The sequence below is a fragment of the Mauremys reevesii genome, linkage group 1 (genome assembly GCF_016161935.1).
Source record: "Mauremys reevesii isolate NIE-2019 linkage group 1, ASM1616193v1, whole genome shotgun sequence".
NCBI classification, from domain to species: Eukaryota; Metazoa; Chordata; order Testudines; family Geoemydidae; genus Mauremys; species Mauremys reevesii.
The window spans coordinates 213,906,885-213,929,439 of record NC_052623.1 but is presented as its reverse complement, the minus strand read 5'-3'; positions in this window follow the sequence as shown (position 1 = coordinate 213,929,439).

Below are 22,555 nucleotides of genomic sequence, written 5' to 3'. Positions count from 1 at the left end.
CTCATGCCCCTGTCCTAGTCTTTGCTGACCCAAGCAAGCCATTCATCCTGCATACTGATGCCAGTTTGGAGGGTCTGGGAGCAGTACTGTACCAGGAGGTGGAAGGCAAGCGTAAGCCTGTAGCCTTTGCCAGCCGAGGACTGTCTGATAGTGAAACACGCTATCCCACTCACAAGCTGGAGTTCTTGGCCTTGAAATGGGCCATCACTGAGAAATTTCGAGACTACTTGTATGGTGCTCAGTTCCAGGTGTGGACAGACAACAACCCACTGACTTATGTATTAACAAGTGCTAAACTGGATGCTACAGGGCAAAGATGGGTGGCCGCTTTGGCTAGCTATGACTTCAGCATTCAATACCGATCAGGGAGAAGCAATGTAGATGCAGATGCATTGTCCAGGCGTCCACAAGCACCAGGAGTTGCTGTGATACCCACGGATGGAGTGAGAGCTATTTGCAGCGTGAGTCGCAGAGAGCCGGAGGCCCATGAGAGCCTTCATGGATGCGTTGCTGAAGCTCTGGGCCTGCCCCCTGAATGCGTGCCTTCTGCTTCGGTGAACTATATTGCTTTGGACCAATCTCCCTTGCCCGTGCTCAATGCGGCTGACTGGCAGGAAGCCCAGCTGCAAGATATTGACATTCGTGATACACTACTTGCCAAAAGGGAGGGGCGAGGCCCAGCTGCGGTTGTCCCACCTACCCCAGAGGGCAAACTACTATTGAGAGAATGGACCAAGCTAAAACTGATTCAGGGAGTGCTACACCGCGTGATCACAGATCCTCTACAAAGGCAACGGAACCAACTAGTGCTGCCGAAAGAGTACAGAGGCCTGGCCATGAGGGCCCTGCATGATGACTTTGGACATTTAGGGATGGAGAGGACCCTGGAACTTACCCGCAGTAGGTTCTATTGGCCCCGGATGGCTGAAGATGTTCGCAGAAAATGTGAGACCTGCGCTCGATGTGTTCAAAGGAAAACTCTGCCCACGAGGGCTGCATATCTGAAGAACATCACCAGCAATAAACCTCTGGAGCTGGTATGCATTGATTTCTTGTCTTTAGAAGTGGACAAGAGGAATATTGGGAACATTCTAGTAGTGACCGACCATTACACGCGATATGCGCAGGCATATCCCACACGTGATCAGAAGGCCACCACTGTCGCTCGAGTACTATGGGAAAAATATTTCTCAGTTTATGGATTCCCAGCCCGGATACACTCGGATCAGGGGCGGGACTTTGAGAGTCACCTTCTAAAGGAGGTGCTGAGGATAGCAGGAATTAAAAAGTCGAGGACAACGCCTTATCACCCGCAGGGTGACCCTCAGCCAGAGAGGTTCAACCGAACCCTGTTAGATATGTTAGGGACTTTGCGGCCAGAGCAGAAGGCAACCTGGAGCCAACATGTTGCATTTCTGGTGCACGCCTACAACGCCACCAAGAACGATGCTACGGGAGTCACCCCATATCTCTTGATGTTTGGGCGAGAACCAAGATTACCCATAGACCTGTGCTTTGGTGTATCAGAGGATGGCGATAGCTATGAAACCCATCAGCAATATGTATCCCGACTACGAGAAAAGCTGCGGGATGCTTACCACTTAGCTACATCTGCAGCTCGGAAGAATGCAGACCGCAACAAACATCGATATGATTCTAGAGTACGTCTGCAAGAGCTCCAGCCAGGGGACAGAGTCCTGCTGCGAAATTTGGGTATTGCTGGCAAACACAAGATAGCTGACAGATGGAAAGCAATACCTTACTTGGTGATGGAAAAGCTAGGAGACCTGCCGGTCTACAAGATCAAACCTGAAGAGGGTCCAGGGCAGACAAAGACCGTGCATAGAAACCTTTTGCTCCCGGTGGGGAATGGTAGGCAGCCCTTATGAGATGGACCACAACAGGGCAATTGGGCAGAACGAAGGTGCTGTACCAAAGCCACCTCCCAACGTGGACAGCCGGTCTCCTGCAGCTAACCTACCCCTACTCAGCACATCTGAGAGTGAGTCTGAGGAGGAAGACACAACCATGGTGTATCCTAGTATGAAGACAAGATTGCAGTCTCGATCAGCTGAATCAAAAGAGACTACCTCCTCTTCCGCCCTAAACCCCATGGTAGAAGTATTTAGGCCCATTCCTGACACTCCTGAGCCACTGGTGGAACCCCCGTGTAATGACTTACACAGATTATTGGACAGTGGCGACATACAGATGGAAGATGTCCCAAGCACCTTCGATCCTCCACGGTTAGAACTAGAAATGCAGGGGCCTATGCCAGTATCCGAGGGGAACTCACAGGAAACCTCCCCATCCGTCACTCAAGAGGATGTCCCCCCTACCACAGCAACAGAGATTCTCCATAGGCGAGACAGAGTAATAAGACCAGTGAAACGGCTAACTTACGATGCACCTGGGGTGATTAGTGAGGAGCCAATACATTTAGCACACAGGTTTGTGAAAGCTAAAGTGGGCTATCTGAGGCCCTTTGGAGGGGACCAGTAAGTTGGTATAGTAGGGAATGTGATTTGTCGGGACGACAAATTCTCGGCTGGGGGGAGGATGTAAGCAGAGTCAGGATGAGATCTACCCTGACATCTGGTGGTACATTATGAGGAGTGGGCAAAGGAATTTTAGGAATGTGCATTTGCATTGGAAAACCCACTCCACTTAGCATAACACACAGCAGCATGGGATGGTTATTTTCACACTGTGGAATCCCCAATTTCTTTGTTATTGGGGCAGGAAGGAAAAAAAGGGGCTGTTACCTTAATTATGTGAATGAGGAACTATGAGACTGCTTTATGACAGAAATGACTCAACCTACATTAAATAGTACTTGCTAGCCAAGGGACATGGGTTCCAAAACCCAGTGAAGAGAGAGAGGGTGGGGACTGGTGTGTGTACCTGATGGTATGGGCCCCTTTGAGGGCCTGGAACACCAATTGCACTTCCTCCTCTCTCCACTGTTAAAGAGCAGAGCTAATTTTGAATCCTTTAGGAGTCTATCTAGAGGTTGCTGACCTGAATTCACATTGGGCCATGTGGCACTGGGGCTCTCCTACTACAAGTTGAAATCACTAAGAGCTGAAGTCACTAAAAGAACTAAGCTTACTGAGCGGAAATCACTGAGTGCTGTGTTAAGTAGTGGGAGAGCCTGAAGATCTATCACCAAGCAGCTGGCAGAGTGGAGCAGTCTGCAGCACGTTGGAGCAGCCCATGGAACAGTGAGCAGTGTGGAGCGGTTTGTGGGGGACGGCTGACGTGGTTCACGGGTCTGCTGGAGGAGCAGCACAGCTGGTGGTGTGGAGCCAGTCCTGGTGAAGGCTGCAGCAGAACTCCACGGAGAAGCGGGGCAGTCGGCCCTGGCCCACGTAAGGTGTCCCTTAGCACCCTGTGTGTGCGACCCCTCCCCCCATTTCCACCTGGGGGGGGGAGGGAACTCTGCAGATAAACTTTTGAACTCTGGGGTGGCACTGACCAGAGACTGAGACTTTTGGGTTGTTGGACTTTGGGGTGATTGGACTTAAGACCCTAAGGACAGTGCCAAATGTACTTGGAGGGGGGTTTTGCTTCTGGTTTGTTCCTCCTTTATTAAAAGGATTTTGCTACACTCAGACTTCGTGCTTGCGAGTGGGGAAGTATTGCCTCCTGGAGGCGCCCGGGGGGGTGGTAGGTAATTGTCCCAGGTCACTGGGTGGGGGCTCGAGCCGGTTTTGCATTGCGTTATTGAAACGGAACCCCTGGATACTGAACCCGGCCCTTGTTGCTGCCAACTCAGAGGGGCAGAAGGGTTACATTAGCAAGGTAGAGTACAGCTAGCACAGGTACATCTACACACGCTGCCATGCGCATCTCTGACTCCAGTGTGGATGTACCCTGAGACCCCCAGAGTTTCCCCCAGGGTCCACTTTTCCTCCTACTTACATTTGGCAGAGGTTTCTGAATATTGTCCAGTGGGAGCTAGATTTTTTCTCTTATCTGCAGGGGCTGATTGTTAGTAGATACCATTTTAATTCCCACAATACTGAATTTTCTTTCCTTCAGCAGTGGGTGTTGTCCATGCATCAGACTTATTTCAGATTCTGAATCCAACAGCACTGTAGTTTTCCAGGCATCAGTGTCTCCAGACACATAGTAACAGGATTGTGGGCAGCTGTTCCCATGGGCCAGTCTCATAGCTGCTGATGGCAGTCGATCAGCAACTTCTAGTTTCCCTGCTGTGACTTCCCTCTAATTGGGCAATTCTCTCCAATGGCCTTTGCCTCACCTGCAAATGTCATCTGGCCTGGGTCCCACACAGGAAACAAGTATCAGAGGGGTAGCCGTGTTAGTCTGGATCTGTAAAAGCAGCAAAGAGTCCTATGGCACCTTATAGACTAACAGAAGTTTTGGAGCATGAGCTTTCGTGGGTGAATACCCACTTCGTTGGATGCATGTAGTGGAAATTTCCAAGGGCAGGTATATATATGCAAGCAAGAAGCAGACTGGAGATAACGAGGTTAGTTCAATCAGGGAGGATGAGGCCCTCTTCTAGCAGTTGAGGTGTGAAAACCAAGGGAGGAGAAACTGGTTTTGTAGTTGGCTAGCCATGCATCCGACGAAGTGGGTATTCACCCACGAAAGCTCATGCTCCAAAACTTCTGTTAGTCTATAAGGTGCCACAGGACTCTTTGCTGCTTACACAGGAAACAGCCTCTTTCATCTGGGACAGGATCAAATAAACCTAGAGCATCCCTGAGGGCTGTTTGTTCAACCTGTTCTTAAAACCTCCCATGATGGGGATTCCACAATCTCCATTGGAAGCTAATTCCAGAGCTTCACCACCCATATAGTTTAAAAGTATTTCCTAAACCTAAACCTCCCCTGCTGCAGATTAAACCCACTACTTCTTGTCTTATCTTCAGTGGACATGGAGAATAATGAGTCATTGTCCTCTTTATAACAGCCCTTAGCATATTTGAAGTCTGTTATCAGGCCGTCACCCCCACCCCTTGCCACCAGTCTTCTTTTCTGAGACGAAACATGGCCAGTTTTTTAAACCTTTCCACATCTGCATCACATTGTTGATTCATCTTCAATTTGCGATTCACTATAACTCCCAGATCCTTTTCAACAGTACTAGTACCTAGCCAGTTATTCCCTCTTTGAATAAAGTCTTTTAGCCATGTGTGCACCCACATTATAAGCAGATGGGCCATATGCCGGAGTAGGCAACTTCCTCATACCATCCCCTCCATAAGTTTATCAAGCTCAGTCTTGAAACAAGTGAGTTTATTTGCCCTCACTAATCTCCTTGGAAGGCTGTTCCTGAACCACTTTCCTCTGAACTGTCAAACCATTATATGCAAATTCTCCTGCGGTGTGAGACTTCCCTGATTGATCAGCCCAGAGATTTGTTTATTTACACACAAGTGACTCCCTGCTCCTTTCATCAGCTGGGGAGAGGGGAAAGGTGGTCTGTCAGTCTGAGGTGTGCCAGTCACCCAGGTTGTCTGCTGGGGTTGTCTCTCACTGGTGGGGGGTGGGGAGCACCCACTCAATCACTGGGAGAGTCAGGACAGCCCTGTGCCCCTGCAATGCTGCTCTTTACCATGCAGGTCTGTTAACAGCTGAGGGATTCCAATACTCTGCAATGGAGAAGATGCACATCTTCTCCAGAGCCAAATTCCTTCTTCTGCCCATATCTTCCCAGGCTGGGGCCTGGGGATGCTGCTTTACATTTAGTTCTTCTGGTGCGATGGTGTATTGAAAATCTGTTCCATCTAGGGTGACCAGATAGAAAGTGTAAAAAATTGGGACAAGGGGTGGGGGGTAATAGGTGCCTATACGAGAAAAAGCCCCAAATATCGGGACTGTCCCTATAAAATCGGGACATCTGGTCACCCTGATTCCATCATCTAGTGGTCTCTTGTTAGCAGGGGTGGCTCCAGGCCCCAGCACACCAAGCACGTGCTTGGGGCAGCATGCCGCGGGGGGCGCTCTGCGGGTCGCCAGGAGGGTGGCAGGCGGCTCCGGTGGAGAAGGACCTGGGGATTACAATGAATGAGAAACTGGATATGAGTCATCAGTGTGCCCTTGTTGCCAAGAAGGCCAATGGCATATTGGGCTGCATTAGTAGGAGCATTGCCAGCAGATCGAGGGAAGTGATTTTTCTCCTCTATTCGGCACTGATGAGGCCACATCTGGAGTATTGCATCCAGTTTTGGTCCCCCCACTACAGAAGGGATGTGGACAAATTGGAGAGAGTCCAGCAGAGGGCAACGAAAATGATTACGGGGCTGGGACACATGACTTACAAGGAGAGGCTGAAGGAATGAGGGTTATTTAGTCTGCAGAAGAGAAGATTGAAGGGGGGGATTTCATAGCAGCCTTCAACTACCTGAAGGGGGGTTCCAAAGAGGATGGAGCTTGGCAGTTCTCAGTGGTGGCAGATGACAGAACAAGGAGCAATGGTCTCAAGTTGCAGTGGGGGAGGTCTAGGTTGGATACTAGGAAACACTATATCACTAGGAGGGTGGTGAAGCATGGGAATGGGTTACATAGGGAGGTGGTGGAATCTCCATCCTTAGAGGTTTTTAAGGCCCAGCTTGACAAAGCCCTGGCTGGGAGGATTTAGTTGGGGTTGGCCCTGCTTTGAGCAGGGGATTGGACTAGATGATCTCCTGAGGTCTCTTCCAACCCTAATCTGCTATGATTCTAAGAAAGGCGCTACGTAAAACAACAGGGGCCCCTCTTAGTCTGAGGAAGGATTGCAGGTGTGCCTGCTCAGAGGAGGGGCAAAATGAAATGATTGACAAGGGAAAGCTGGGGAAGATGAGCAAGCCTGACCAACAGGAAATGAAATTTCGTTCCCTGGAAGCCCTAGAGGGAGGAGAAGCCATTTTTGGGGCAGTATGGAGCCAGCCACAAAAAGGGCAGGACTGGCTGTGCGGGGATCCAGAAGAACCCAGGCCTGTCCATCCAAATTCGTAAAGAGATTGGCACAAAGGAGGTAACCGGGTGGATAGAGGGCATTGCATAGATTTATCTGTGGAGGATTGATTGTTTCAAATCAGCACCACATTAAACAGAAGCAAATAAATAGGCAGACAGCATTTCCTCGAGAGCCAATCACTGAGTGATATTAACGTTGGTTGATTTTCCTATCTCCACCGTGTGTGTGTGTGTGCGCTGTGTTTGAGACTGTGGAACTGCTTCAATCCCAGACCTGTAGGACACAACAATCACGAAAAGCGTTAGTGTTTAACAAAACTAAGTACTCGAAAAAATACTGAGTGGCTTGATAAACGAGTGTAAATCAGTAAAAACTGAATTTCTTCTATGAAAAAAATGGTAATTTATCAGCGAAAATCGGTAAAAACTGAAAACCTGGAACACAACCTGTCATATACAGGAGGGCAGATGAGGCAATGTGGTTTTTTTTTCTGGCCTTAAGCTCTGTGACTCTATTCCCACAAGCAAATGCTGCAGCTTCTATTTCCCCAATGAAAAAATACTTTAGGCTCCTTTATCATTTGTTCCTTTAGCTGCAGCTGAGATCTATGGTGCATCATAAACCCCTGCCTGATTAACAGGTCAATAAACTCTCCTGACCTGATCGAAAACCTGGCCATGTGAGTCATCATAAGACATCTTATGCCTCGAAAACATTCATTTTACACATGAAGAGGGTTCTTCTTTTCTGGCGTTCACTCTGCCTTCTTCCTCTTTCGTAGTTTTGATATGAAGTAACCGGCAACCTCAAGGATTAAACAAAATTACAAGAAAAGTAGAGCAATCTTCACTGTCAGCAAAAACAAACAGAGAGAAAATTACCCACCAACCCCATACTAAGAACCTAAGAAGATAAGAACGGCCCTACTGGGTCAGGACCAATAGTCCATCTAGCCCAGTATTCTGTCTTCTGACAGTGGCCAATGCCAGGTGCTTCAGAGAAAATGAATAGAATAGGAAATCGTCACCTGTCGTCCACTCCCCGCTTCTGGCAAAGAAAGGCTAGAAGTACTCAGATCGTGGGTTTGCATCCCTGACCATCTTCGCTAATAGCCATTGATGGATCTATCTTCCATGAACTTATCTAGTTCTTTTTTGAACCTGTTATAGTTCTGGCCTCCACAACATCTCCTGGCAACAATTTCCACAGATTGACTGCGTGTTGTGTGAAGAAATACTTCCTTTTCTTTGTTTTAAACTTGCTGAATATTAATTTCATTGGGTGACCCCCCTGGTTCTTGTGTTATTTGAAGGAGTAAATATCACTTCTCTATTCACTTTCTCCACACCAAGATTTTATAGACCTCTATTATATCCTCTCTTAGTCATCTCTTACCCAAGCTGAAAAGTCCCAGTCTTTTTAATCTCTTCTCATACAGAAATTGTTCCATACCCCTAATCATTTTTGTTGCCCCTCTCTGTACCTTCTCCAATTCTAATATATCTTCGTTGAGATGAGGCGACCAGAACTGCACACGGTACTGGAGGTGTGGACATACCATGGATTTATATATTGTCATTATGATAGTTTCTGTCTTATTATCTAGCCCCTTTCTAATGGTTCCTAACATTCTGTTAGGTTTTTTTAATGCTGTTGCACATTGAGAAGATGTTTTCGGAGAACTATCCACAAAAACTCCAAGATCACTTCCTTGAATGGTAACAGCTTATTTAGACCCCATCCATCATTTTGTAAATATAGTTGGAATTATGTTTTCCAATGTTATCAACATTGAATTTCATCTTGTTGCCCAGTCATCCAGATTTGTTATCAATTTCTTTCAAAATCTCCTCTAGGGATACCTCAGTCTGGGACAGTTCCTCAGATTTAACACCAAAAAAGAATGGTTAAAGGTGTGGGAATCTCCCTCACATCCTCTGCAATGAAGACTGAAGCAAATAATTCATTTACTTTCTCTGCAATGACATTGTCTTCCTTGAGTGCTCCTTTGCCACTATGATTGTCCAGAAACCCCTTTTCTGCTTCTGAAGTACTTTTTAAAAATTTGCTGTTAATTTTTGGGTCTTTGGCTAGTTGCTTTTCAAATTCTTTTTTGGCCTGCCTAATTATACTTTTAACCTTGACTTGTGAGAGTTTATGCTTCTTTCCATTTTCCTCAGTAGGATTTAACTTCCAATTTTTAAAGGATGCCTTTTTGCCTCTAACCACTTCTGGGAGACACTTTATCTCTGTGTGTTTTCTGCCTACAATACTTGCTTTAACTGCCATTGGCACGTATTGGCAATTGCTCTTCACTGTCACAGATCCCACGCACATGGCCACCAGGTCACAGTTCCCAAGGTAACTACACCTGCGACCCCTTTGTGGCTGGCTCAGGGCACCCCACTAAGGTCTCAGGCTCTAGCTCTCACCTTTCTCATGGTGCAACCCATATTTCTCTCCCTCCAGATCAGGGATTTAGGCAACGCCTCCTGCCCTTCATTGGCATCACCTAAACAAGTCGGAGGGCATGTCTGCACTACAATACTGCAGCTACACTGCTGTAGCTATGCCACTGTAGCACTGTAGTGTAGATAGGCCCTACTTACTCATTTTCCTATTCTTTGTTTGCCAGCCTTCTGAACTAGGTCTTTCACATGTAGGTCACCAGTCTGAATCCAGCCCAACTCAGAGATTTCAAGCCCAAAAGGCACCATCATAATTATCTAGTTTGATCTCCGGCACATTGCAGGCCACAGAATCTCGCCCACCCACTCCTGCAATAGGGCGGTAACCTCTGGCTAAGCTACTGTAGTCCTCAAATCTTCATATAAAGATTTCTAATTATAGAGACTCTACCACTTATTCTAGTTCAAACCAGCAACTGACCCATGCCCCATGGTGCAGAGGAAGGCAAAAAAACTCTAAGGTGTCTGTCAATCTGACCTGAGGGAAGATTCCTTGCTCACCCCAAATATGGTGATCAGTTAGACCCTGAGCACAGAGGTAAGACCAACCAGCCAGACATGCGGGAAATAATTCTCTGTAGTAACTCAGAGCCCTTCCCATTTAGCGTCCTGTCTCAGTTGCAGAAGGGCCATATGCCATAGTAGGCAAGATCATCATACCATTCCCTCCATAAATTGGTCAAGCTCATTCTTGGAACAAGTACAAGGCACTGGTAAGACCTCATTTTGAATAATGTGTACAGTTTTGATCACCTGTGTTCAAGAAAGATGAATTTAAACTGGAACAGATGTGGAGAAGAGCTACAATGATGATCAGGGAAATGACATGCCTATCGTGTGAGAAGCGACTGAAACAGGTTGGTTTGTTTAGTCTGGGCAAAAAGAAGGCTTAGAGAGGATATGACTGCTCTCTATAAATACCTTAGGGAGTAAACACCAGGGAGGGTGAAGAGTTATTTAAGCAAAAAGTTAATGTTGGCACAAAAACAAATGGGTATAAACTGGCCATGAACAATTTCAGGTTAGAAATTTGAAAGATGGTTTCTAACCATCAGAGTGGGAGGTCCTGAGCTGATTGAAAACCTGGCCATGTGCTTCATCATCAGACATCTTATGCTCAAAAACATTCACTTAACACATGAAGAGGGTTCTTCTTGTCTGGTGTTCACTTTACCTTCTTCCTCTTTCGTAGTTTTGATATGAAGTAACCGGCAACCTCAAGGATTAAACAAAATTACAAGAAAAGTAGCACAATCTTCACTGGCAGCAAAAACAAACAGAGAGAAAATTACCCACCAACCCCATACTAAGGACCTAAGAAGATAAGAACGGCCATACTGGGTCAGGACCAATAGCCCATCTAGCCCAGTATCCTATCTTCTGATAGGGGCCAATGCCAGGTGCTTCAGAGAAAATGAATAGAACAGGAAATCATCAAGTGATCCATCCCCTGTTGTCCACTCCCAGCTTCTGGCAAATAAAGGCTAGACTTACTCAGAGCATGGGGTTGTATCTCTGACCATCTTGGCTAATAGCTATTGATGGAGCTATTCTCTATGAATTTATCTAGTTCTTTTTTGAACCCTGTTATAGTTCTGGCTTCCACAACATCCCCTGGCAAGAAGTTCCACAGATTGACTGTGTGTTGTGTGATGAAATACTTCCTCTGAATATTAATTTCATTGGGTGGCCACCTGGTTCTTATGTTATTTGAAGGGGTAAATAATACTTCTCTATGCATTTTCTCCACACCAAGATTTGATAGTCATCTCTTTCCCAAGATGAAAAGTCCGAGTTTTTTTAATCTCTCCTCATACAGAAATTATTCCATACCCCTAATCATTTTTGTTGCCCCTCTCTGTACCTTCTCCAATTCTAATATATCTTCGTTGAGATGGGGAGACCAGAACGGCACACGGTACTGGAGGTGTGGATGTACCATGGATTTATATAGTGTCATTATGATAGTTTCTGTCTTATTATCTAGCCCTTTTCTAATGGTTCCTAACATTCTGTTAGGTTTCTTTAATGCTGCTGCACACTGAGGAGATGTTTTCAGAGAACTATCCACAAAGACTCCAAGATCACTTTCTTGAGTGGTAACAGCTTATTTAGACCCCATCCGCCATTTTGTAAATGTAGTTGGAATTATGTTTTCCAATGTTATCAACATTGAATTTCATCTGCCATTTTGTTGCCCAGTCATCCAGATTTGTTATCAATTTCTTTCAAAATCTCCTCTAGGGATACCTCAGTCTGGGACAGTTCCTCAGGTTTACCACCTAAAAAGAATGGTTAAAGGTGTGGGAATCTCCCTCACATCCTCTGCAATGAAGACTGAAGCAAATAATTCATTTACTTTCTCTGCAATGACATTGCCTTCCTTGAGTGCTCCTTTGCCACTATGATTGTCCAGAAACCCCTTTTCTGCTTCTGATTTAGTTTTAAAAAAATTGCTGTTAATTTTTGGGTCTTTGGCTAGTTGCTTTTCAAATTCTTTTTTGGCCTGCCTAATTATACTTTTAACCTTGACTTGTGAGAGTTTATGCTTCTTTCCATTTTCCTCAGTAGGATTTAACTTCCAATTTTTAAAGGATGCCTTTTTGCCTTTAACCACTTCTGGGAGACACTTTATCTCTGTGTGTTTTCTGCCTACAATACTTGCTTTAACTGCCATTGGCACGTATTGGCAATTTCACTGTCACAGATCCCACTCACATGCGCCTTTATTCTGTTAGCGCAAATACTGACCTCAGTGCTGCAGTACTTGCATCCTCTTCATTCCTGTCTTTACTTTCCTTGAAAAATTCTAAGCACTGATTTTCTCGTTGGTTACAGGCATAGATGACCCCATATTTCCTTTTTACCTTATCTATCTGTAACCCTCAAGGAGCTTACCTAGGCTCCTGGCACTCTGTGCTGGCAGCTCAGGTTGAGGCACACTGTCCTGGTAGGAAGGGGAAGGCAAGGGAAAACTCAGAGTCTGCTCAGCAAGCAAGAGGGAAAGAGATGCACTATGTAAAACAACAGGGCCCCCCCTTAGTCTGGGGAAGGACTGCAGGTGGGCCTGCTCAGGGGCGGGGCAGAGTGAAAGGACTGACAGGGGAAAGCCTGTGAAGAAGAGCAAACCTGACCAACAGGGATTGAGACTCCCTTCCCTGGGAGCCCTAGAGGGAGGAGAAGCCATTTTGAGGGTAGCCTGTCCATCCAAATTCGTAAAGAGATTGGCACAAAGGAGTTCACCGGAGGGATGGGGGCATTACATATCTTTATCTGTGGAGGATTAATTGTTTCAAATCAGTGCCACATTAAATGCAAGCGAATAAATAGGCGGACAGCAATATTAACATTGGGAAACATCCAGTTTCACATTGTCAGAATTAGGCAAATTCATGTAAGTAGTAGATTCCCCTTTCAGATTGGAAATGTCATCTTTAGTGGCAAATGGCTGAAACACTCTGGCATAACGGTCATAGTCTGCTGCAAAATTCACCTTGAGGAAGGGGTGCAACGGCTGGGTGACATTCCAAAAAGAATCTTAAGTACCAGACCCTTTGGGGTTCTGATTATGGGCCACGGTCATCTCCCATTTCTCCCCGAGCATTGTCCTGAAGGTTTTGAACACTTTTTTGGTTTTCTCATGTTTCATGGTTGGAAGGATTTCCAGAAACAGCTGAGTTTTCTTGACATATGTTTCTCCTGCAGCTTTTGTGCTCAGTTCAGCTGAGATTTTGGTTCTCAGGATCTGGTAAACATCTGTATTTGCAAACATGTTGGCAGTAGTTGGAGAAAACTCCGGAGTTTTCTGTGTGTCACACAGTGATTCCAAGTTTTCAACACTGAACATTCCCTTGGTGTGCAGAATCTGGTGGTCATTTTGGTTATGTGCCAGTCTCTTTAGAGTTTCTGCTTTAGAACCAACATACTCAGGATGATCTAGGAGATAAATAATTCATGGATCATGCTAATGTAATGACTGGTAGAGAAATACAAGCTCATCCACTGATGTGGCACATCAGGGGTAGGTATATTTACCTCTTGGATCAGATTCTGTCCTCCACTTAAGACTAAATCAAGAATTGCCTCTCCTCGTCTGGTTTCTAGGACTAGCTGCTCCAAGAAACAGTTTTTAAGGTGTCAAGAGAAGCTTACAAGGGATATATCGGTTGGTGATTACCTGTTCCGTTCATTTCCTCTGGGGCACCTGGCGTTTGCCACTGTTGGAAGACAGGATACTGGGCTAGATGGAGCTTTGGTCTGACCCAGTTTGGCCATTTTTATGTTCTTATGTTCCTAGAAGAGAATTAGTTGATAATGCAAGAAGCCAAAAAAAATCTCTACCTCTCCCACAAAAGCCCTGTGTAGATATAGCTGAGGGTTACTGGCAGAGCTTTGTGTGGGTAATTCAAAGCTGGAACAGCAGCACTGCTGTGGGCCAGGCTGTAGGCTGTACTACAGGAGTCAGTAACAGCGCTATGTTCTGTGCTCCTGGAGATTCCCCAAAAGGCCTGGGTTACAATCTCTGGCCATAGTCTCTTGGAATGTCCAAAATTTTTAAACACCAAGCACGCCATCCATAAATTTAAACACTGTTCCCACAAAAACCATTAACATGAAGTTCATTTTGTGGGCACATGTAAGTGAGTTGAGTGTACTTATATGCTGGAAAGTGTTAATGAGTGTCACCAAATGGGTCTTTGAGCTATAGACAATCACAGATCTGAAAGTTGATGCATGTGCTAAGCACCTTTCTTTTAAGCTAAATGGATGGAGCAATTAAATACACCTTTATGTAGTGATAGCTGGAAACTATAAGAAGCTGCCACTCAAGGCAATGGACTGCATGGCAAGGCCAATCAGAAGTTAAGCCATGTGGGCTGAGAGCGTTGTCTGGAACAGCTTGGCAACAAAACTGACTAGGATATTTGTTGCAGCTGTGTGGGTCTGTTTGTGTTTGTGAATGCAAAAAGCCAGCAGACTATGAAGAAAGTAATGGTGAGCATGACCTTGGCAGGAAGCTGAGACACAGAGCTTCTTTTGGGTCCTGGTACTGGCTGGAAAGGCAAATTTGGATTTCAAAGCAAGGAAAGTGCCTGGTGGTGTTTGTTCCTATTGTGTTCAGGGAAACAGAACTTTGAGTACATTCTTTGAAAATAAACTGGATTGCCCCAAAGACTCCATCATCACTTTCTCTTTCTAACAGAAACAACCCAACAAGGTCCCAGATATTGGCTAACTACTTGGGCCTAAAAGGGGCAACACAGTATTTCAAGTAGGGCAAACATAAAAAAGACTTTGGAAGCTGGCAAATACAGACTTATGGTTAAACTTACAAGAAACTCTGCTATGTGAAAGTCTAAAGTTCAGTTAAGTTACCCAGACAAACTAAACTTTGTCCCCCTAGCAATGCATGCCCATCTTCCCTTCCTATTTTGGAGGTTATTCTAATTTTGATCAAGGACTTTATTTAAAAATTATGGTTCTGGACATCTAATCTGCAGAGAAAACACTGTATTTGTGCAGCTTGTAGGTGGTACAGTAAAAGCTATTTTATCTGTTACTTCACCAACCGGAAAGCTCTATAAACTGGCATTTCTGATCTTCATTGAAATTCTGGTTTATAGTCCGGTTGGCACAGGGGGCTGCCAGGAGGTTGGAGTTGCAGGAGGAGGTGTGGAGGGCGGGCTGTGGGAGGGAGTTTGGGTGTGGGAGGGGACTTATGGCAGCAGGTTGGAGTGTGAGAGGGGGTGCGGGGTGCCGGATTTGAGGGGTGTTCACCTTGGGCAGCTCCCCACAAGCGGCAACCTGTCCTGCTGCTCCTAGGTGGAGGTGCAGGTGGCTCTGAGCGCTGCCTCCATCCCGCAGCTCCTATTGGCCACAGTTCCCAGCCAATGGGAGCTGTGGAGGCAGCACTTGGGGTGAGGGCAGTGCACAGCGCTGCCTGCTGCGCTTCCACCTAGGAGCTGCTGGGACAGGTCGCCGTTTGTGGGGAGCCACCCGAGGTGAGTGCCCCCTGGATCCAGTACACTGCACCCCCTCCCATACCCCAACCCGCTACCCCAAGGCCCCTCCCGCACCTAAACTCCCTCCCTCTTTGTTAACCAGCATTTTTAACTTACTGTCACCCCCAATTCCCTCAACATGCCAGATAAAGCAGCTCTTACTGTATACTGAAAGCACTGGTTTATGGCTGGATTTATGTCTCCATTATAGACACTCTAGCTCTGTATGTAAAGACACCTGAGTAATTGCTTGGCCCAAGAAAGACTAGGGGACAGTTCTTCAAGATACTAAATGCTGCCAATTCTGTTCAGGGTCAGGCCCTCTATGTGGAGTGGAGACCAAATGCCTTCAGGATGCCCTTTGTCTAACTGGAATTGGTAAAGGCAATTTTCTCTGAGGAGTCAGAACAACCACTGTGTGATTACAAGCCAAGCCTCTAATTTTAGTGGCTGTAGTAAGATGTTGGTTGTGTGTGTGTTCTCTCTTGCTCGCTTTATTGGCTCTGGCCAGTCAGCCTGTACTGCAGGCTCTGATTAAACTTCCTAATAAATCCACAGACTTAGTTTTCAGTGAAGGAACTTGGTCAGGTTTATTGTCGACAAAGCACAGTGATAATGTCCCAGCTCAATGGTTACAAGTACACTAACACGTGTATGTCTGTGACAACGGACCAGCTCAGTCAGTGGCGGGACTTTCCACTGTTCCGTCAGCTAGACAGTGACCCCCCCCTCTGAGATGCCTCTTTATACCTCGATACAAACAAATTATGTATTGTCCCTCTGAGGTGGCTAGCTACCACCCATCACCTTGTACATGTTGGTTCAGTTAAAATATCTCTATCCATCATCCTGACCTTATCGGTAAGAGGGGTCAGCATGTCCCAATTATCTTCGGGGAGCGTGCTTGTACCATACTTGGTCAAAGGGCGTTTTGGTACTGCCCTTCTGGAATGTGTTTGTGGGAGTGTTCTGTGCCTAGCGCTTCTTAGGAATGTGTGTTTCTGCAATAGCAGCCCTGTTCTGGCCAGGCTCTGTGAGCTTGCAAAGGCAGAGCCTGACTTCTGCCAATTTTGCTTTGCATCAAAGCATGACCACTACTTTAGTTGAGGCCTCAGGCCTCATACCGGGCTGATACAAGGGCTTATGTCTCAGGCCCTCTTCCTACTACAGTGGTCACTAGTGATATGAAACTGTTCTGAATAGGTAAGGCAGTCTGCGTTTTGCTACAGGGGAAACTTAAGGTTATTTGCATATTTTATCTGTGAAGTCTGCCAGACTTCCAAATATCTCGATTTCTTTTAAGATCTTAACTTTGCATTTTCTAGGTTTATAATTTTTGTCTGTTTTCTTAACTCTTTAATGTAGCAGACAAAGACACAACAAGATCCAAGGGCTGGAAGCTGAAGCTAGATACATTGAAATTAGAACCAATTTTTAGAATTGAGGGTAATTAATCATTGGACCAAGTTACCGAGGGATGAGGCAGGGTCTTCATCACTGGCGTCTTTAAATCAAGCCTGGATCACTCTCTCAAAGATATGCTGTAGCTCAGCCACAAGTTGTTGAGCTCAATGCAGTAATGGATAAAATGCTCTGGCCTGTGTTAGGTAGGAAATCAGTCTAGAGGATTATAATGGTCCCTGCAATGTTTAAATGGGGGGAATGTATTCCCTATTTTAAAAAATTACACTAAAATCTGTTGGAGAGGAGCAGTCCCTGCAGACTCTAGATGGTGCACAAGAGTGATTCCTCAGTCCCGAAGATTTTAGGAGGCTATCAGCGATAGCAACGCCCCCTTGCTCTGCTGGCCACAAGGTCTTCTATTAACCACAGTCCCCATCCACTGCCAGGGCCGGCTCCAGGTTTTCTGCCTCCCCAAGTGGCGCAAAAAAAAAAAAGCCGCAGCAGTGCAATTGCGCCGCTTCATTCTTCAGCGGCAATTTGGCGGCTGGTCCTTCGCACCCAGAGGGGGTGAGGGACCCGCCGGCGAATTGCCGCCGAAGACCCGGACCTTCCGCCCCAATAGCGTCCAGAATGCCACCCCTTGGTATTGGCCGCCCCAAGCACCTGCTTCTTTAGCTGGTGCCTGGAGCCGGCCCTGCCCACTGTCCTGCACAGGACAGCATACAGGGATCCTGACACTGCAGATCTCCCACAGCCTGCACAAGTGCACTTCAACTTCAAGGCTCTTCTCCTTCAGTCAGCTGGGGTGGAGGAGGAAGAGGAGGAGTATGGGGACAAGCGACAGGAGGTCCAGCTGTGCCGAGAGCCAGGATCAGTTTTTTACTCCACCACAGTCCAGCCAGTCCCTGCAGTCAAGCACAGGTGAACACAAAGCAGATGAAAGAAGTGTAAATAAATTTCCCATGACAATGATGGCACCCCCAACTTATCAGGACACAACTATTGAATTTTAATTAATTTACTTGTATTAGAAGAAATAATGAACTGCTTCCCATTCCCCTCTACATTTAGGTGGGTGGGGGCACATGGAGCAGTTTGTTTATGTACACAGGGATGTCCCTTGAATTTTCCTGAAAGATCTTGATGAAACTTTCACTGAGGTACTCTGCAAACTTTTCCCAAAGGTTTTTAGTGATGGCAGATTCATTTCTTCCTCTGCGGTAGGACACTTTCCCATGCCACTCAGCCATAGCACTGCAGTACACGGACTAGCATTACATGGGCCTGGTGGTTTGGGGATGCCAGCAGCAGCTGTGATCTCTCTGCCTTTGTTACCCTCAGGAGTGAGATATCAGCAAAAATCACCACCGCTGTGGAAAATAGTGCCAGCTCAGTGGCATTGCCCTATAGCCATAGTTTCATGCCACCAACTAATTCCCTCTCCATTTCCCTCACCCTTGGTGCGTCACACTGACCATGGCTGGTGCTGTGAACAAGCACTCCCAATCAGAAGTGTGAATAAGCACGTCGTTAACATTTTAGGGATGGAGGATTTCGGAATCTTAAGTTTCACTTTCTGCATATTCAATACTGACAATGGTAACTCTGTGTACTTTATCTGTAGCTGCAACCACTGAGGCCTGGAGAAGTTCTCCCTCCACACCAATGTTACAACTGACCCAGATATGAAAGAAATAAAAGAGGATGCAGAAGGACATGTTCTGCGAGATCCTACAAGCTAGTGTTCCATCAGACCTAGGGCCTGGAGGGTGAACATTGCAGACTGTATCAAGTAGGAAGGCACAGAAAAGGGAGAGGGAGCTGCACCAGGACATAATGGACCTTCTCTGACAGCAAAATCAGATGCAGCACAGTCTTATGGACCTCCAGGATCAACAATCCTAGGTTCGACTGCCATTGCCGTCAGTGGAGAACTGCAGCATAGCACCTCCCTACTCCCTCCCTCCTCAGCATTCCTCGTGATCTCAGGTCATGCACACCTACCCCTACCTCTCCACGCCAGGGGATAGAATGGACAACCACAGCTTTACCAACACTGATCGTTGATGTATGTGGAGGTACAATGGACATCCATGTTCCTTTCCCTTTTTTCATTTATTAATGACTCCCAAATTTTTTGAAGTTAAGAAGTATTTACTACTATGTTCTTCAGAGTTTTGGTTTTCGTTACTGAATAAAACTCTTTATTTTGGAAACTATTCATCTTTATTAGTTCACAACGCATGGTATGTAATGCCTGCAGGCAGTGAAACTAATGGTCTTGTACACTCACAACCCATAGGCTTAGTGACAAACACAGTGTAATAATCATAAACATACAGCAAGCACCACAAAGTTAATAGGCACTGTTAGTATATAGGCCAGTTTATTAACCTGAGATGGTATTTTGGGTTTGATTTTTGATACTCTTCTATCCTTACTAATATGTGTGAATAAAGAACCAAGACACCATAATGTTGCTTCTGCCCAGCCGGATGAGTTTGTTAGCATAATGAGGAAAGAGATGAGTTAAACGTGTTACTGGGGGAGGTGGGAGCATACACGGGAAGGCTGCCTGGCTCCTCTCTCAAGCCAAAGTCAAGCAACCAGTTAGGAGGGGCAAGAGGGGTTCGGTGGTGAGGCATAAGAAATACTAGAAGCCAAGGAAAAGCCTGGCCTGGACCAGTGCACAACCTCACTCTTTACCCCTCCCATGGGATACAAAAGAGGTGGTACCAAGACCCCACACTCACGGCCCTCCAAAACGGAACATAACCATAAATTGTACAGGGTGGGACCAGGGGTAATTTTGGGCCTTCTCAGTGAAGAAAAAAAAAGTTTAAAAGTGAAAAACTGAGAGTGAGCAGGTTAACTGTTTCTGGGCAACTCCACATGTTAACCTGCTCACTCTCAGTTTTTCACTTTTAAAACTTTTTTTTCCTTCACTGAGGAGGCCCAAAAATACCCCTGGTCCCACCCCGTACAATTTGTTCCCCCAGTGTCTCTTGCTTTTGTTTGCAAGCCAGGTGGATTACAAGAGTGCCCTTGCCCGCTGTAGTTAACTGTTTCTGGGCAACTCCACGTGTAAACTACAGCGGGCAAGGGCACTCCTGCAATCCACCTGGCATGCAAACAAAAGCAAGAGACACTGGGAGAACAAATTCAGGGTTTTCAAGAGCAGAAAACAACCCCCATGCTTCTCCCAGAGCCAGGATAAAAAACCCTTAGGGTAAGGGTTCCCAACTGTTTGAACCTAGGGAGCCCTACTCTTTGATCAGAGCTAACAATATCCTTTTTTTCTTCTTCTTCTCCTCCTCCTCAGTTTGCTTCATTTGCTGCTGTTAGACTGTACTTTAAAATAACTTCACAGGGTTAATTTCTTGCTTTGAACCCTACTCTCCTTTCACATTTTTGTTTTTCTAACATTTTAATGGAGGGTACTTCGGATACTTATGTGAAATGGGGTGGTTTTTTTTTTTTTTTTTTTTTTTTTTGGGTAAAGCATGACAGAGGTCTACTATATTTCATTGAAATTTTTGGCCACCCTGGAGACAAATGTTTTACTGCCTTTTTGAACAAACCCAGGGTAAAGGAACTGGAAGCACAGACTAAGGCAGCTGTGTTGCAGGGATTGTACCTGATGGCTAAGTCATTACAGGCAAAATGCACCACCTTAAAGAATTGAATGCAGGAGTAAGTGATTTAAAGAAAGTGAGTGAAGAGTTAAAAGTAGTTTTTGCACAAATTAGTACTACAGAGTTTAGAGGGAAGTAAACAGTTGGGAGTTGTGGAAATGTTAAAGAGTAACAGTTGTGGTGTTAGAAGCAGGAAATTCTTGGTTTGATAATAAAATCCAGGTATGTAAATGTCATTATTTGTGCAACTGGGTACAGTCACATTGGGTGGAACCCTGGTAGTTAAATTATACAAGGGGTCAGGTGGCTACTACCACCACTATGTTTTGTCCCCAGGAGTCTTTACAGCTATTCTGTGGGGAAACTGACCCTTTTCCCACATAAATGGTGTGTAAATAATCCATTCAGAGAAATTATCTCATCTAAATTATTTTACTATTGGACTTTTTAATCAAATTCACTAAGGAATTTAAGGAGTTTCCATTAAAACTTGGCTGCCTCCGATTGTACAAGATGGGAATGTAATCTGGGTACAGTTGTGTAAAATAATTAAAGCAGTGCAAGGACTATTAGGCAAAAGAGAACTTTGTGTGTGTAAATACGTTGTGTAATTATGTAAGGTTTTAAAGGACCTAAACCAACACTCATGGTTTCTAAAATCCTGTTGGGAGGTTTAAGAAAAATTCTGAATCTTTTGTTTTTTGGTAACAAATGGCAGCTAAGAACCAGGAAATGAACAAAAAGTTAAAAGACAGCGCAGCAAGGGCAAGGGTGGAATGTACATAGAAGCAATGTCAGAAACACTGAGCCTTAGGGTGGCTCTGAGGAATCAAACTGTCACTTTAATAAGTATAAATTTAATGCTAGTAAGCAACCCCATAACAATGCGTAATATGTATGATTATGGGGGGGAACTTTTAATCATGCTAAAAATGGTACATTTCTACCCCGATATAACGCAACCCGATATAACACAAATTTGGATATAAGCCGGTAAAGCAACACTGCGAGGGCGCGGGGCTGCGCACTCCGGCGGATCAAAGCAAGTTCAATATAATGCGGTTTCACCTATAACGCAGTAAGATTTTTTGGCTCCCAAGGACAGCGTTATATCGGGGTAGAGGTGGAATTACAAACAAATCTAATGTTCTAAGGTCCCATGGTAAATCTGCCTATCAGCTATTGCCTGTGAATAAATTTAAACCTTGGCCATTATAAACCTGGTCTGCTGTACAAGAAGGGAAACTGAGGTGCACAACCTCATGGATTTCATAAATGAACAATGGGATAATTCACCCTTTCCCTTAAGGGTAGAAGCCATTGAAACCAGGTCTGCCTATAGAACAAAACACAGGAAAGTGTGGAGGTAATTCTTCTGTTTTTCCTTCACTTAGCAAGTGAATTTTTAAAAGGAAAGAGTATTTAGAGCAATAATCTCCTCCCCCATCCCTCCCCAGGGGGTAGAAAAATGTTCTTTTTTGTTTTTCAGAGAGCTATCATGGATCTCAGCAAGTGGTGGACTGGTGAGATGAACAAGGAGCAGCAAAGGTCAAAGTATGGTATGACCTGCCTGGAGAGCACGGTCTACTCCAAATGGGAGATCAAGTGATATACCAGATTCCAGGCGAACACCATCTATTCAGCATAGTGGTAGGAGCGCTGCCAGCAGATTGAGGGAAGAGATTATTCCCTTCTATTCACCACTGATGAGGCCACACCTGGAGTATTGTGTCTGGTTTTGGTCCCCCCACTACAGAAGGGATGTGGAGGGAGTCCAGCGGAGGGCAGCAAAAATTATTAGGGGGCTGGGTCACATGATTTAGGATTCAGGGGGCCTGGGGCAAAGCGGGGGAGCGGACATACACACTGGGCGGCGCTCCAAGTCTGTGGCGGCGGTGGCGGCGGGTCCTTCACTTGCTTCATGTCTTCGGCAGCACTGAAGGACCCGCCACAGAAATGCCGCTGAAGACCTGGACCGCCACCGGGTAAGTAAAAAGGCACCTATAGCCTCAGCCAAGGCTTACAGGGCCTCTGCAGGGCCTGGGGCAAATTGCCCCACTTGCCCCGCTTTCCCCGCCCCCCCCAGGCGGCCCTGTTCCTGTTGAGTTATAC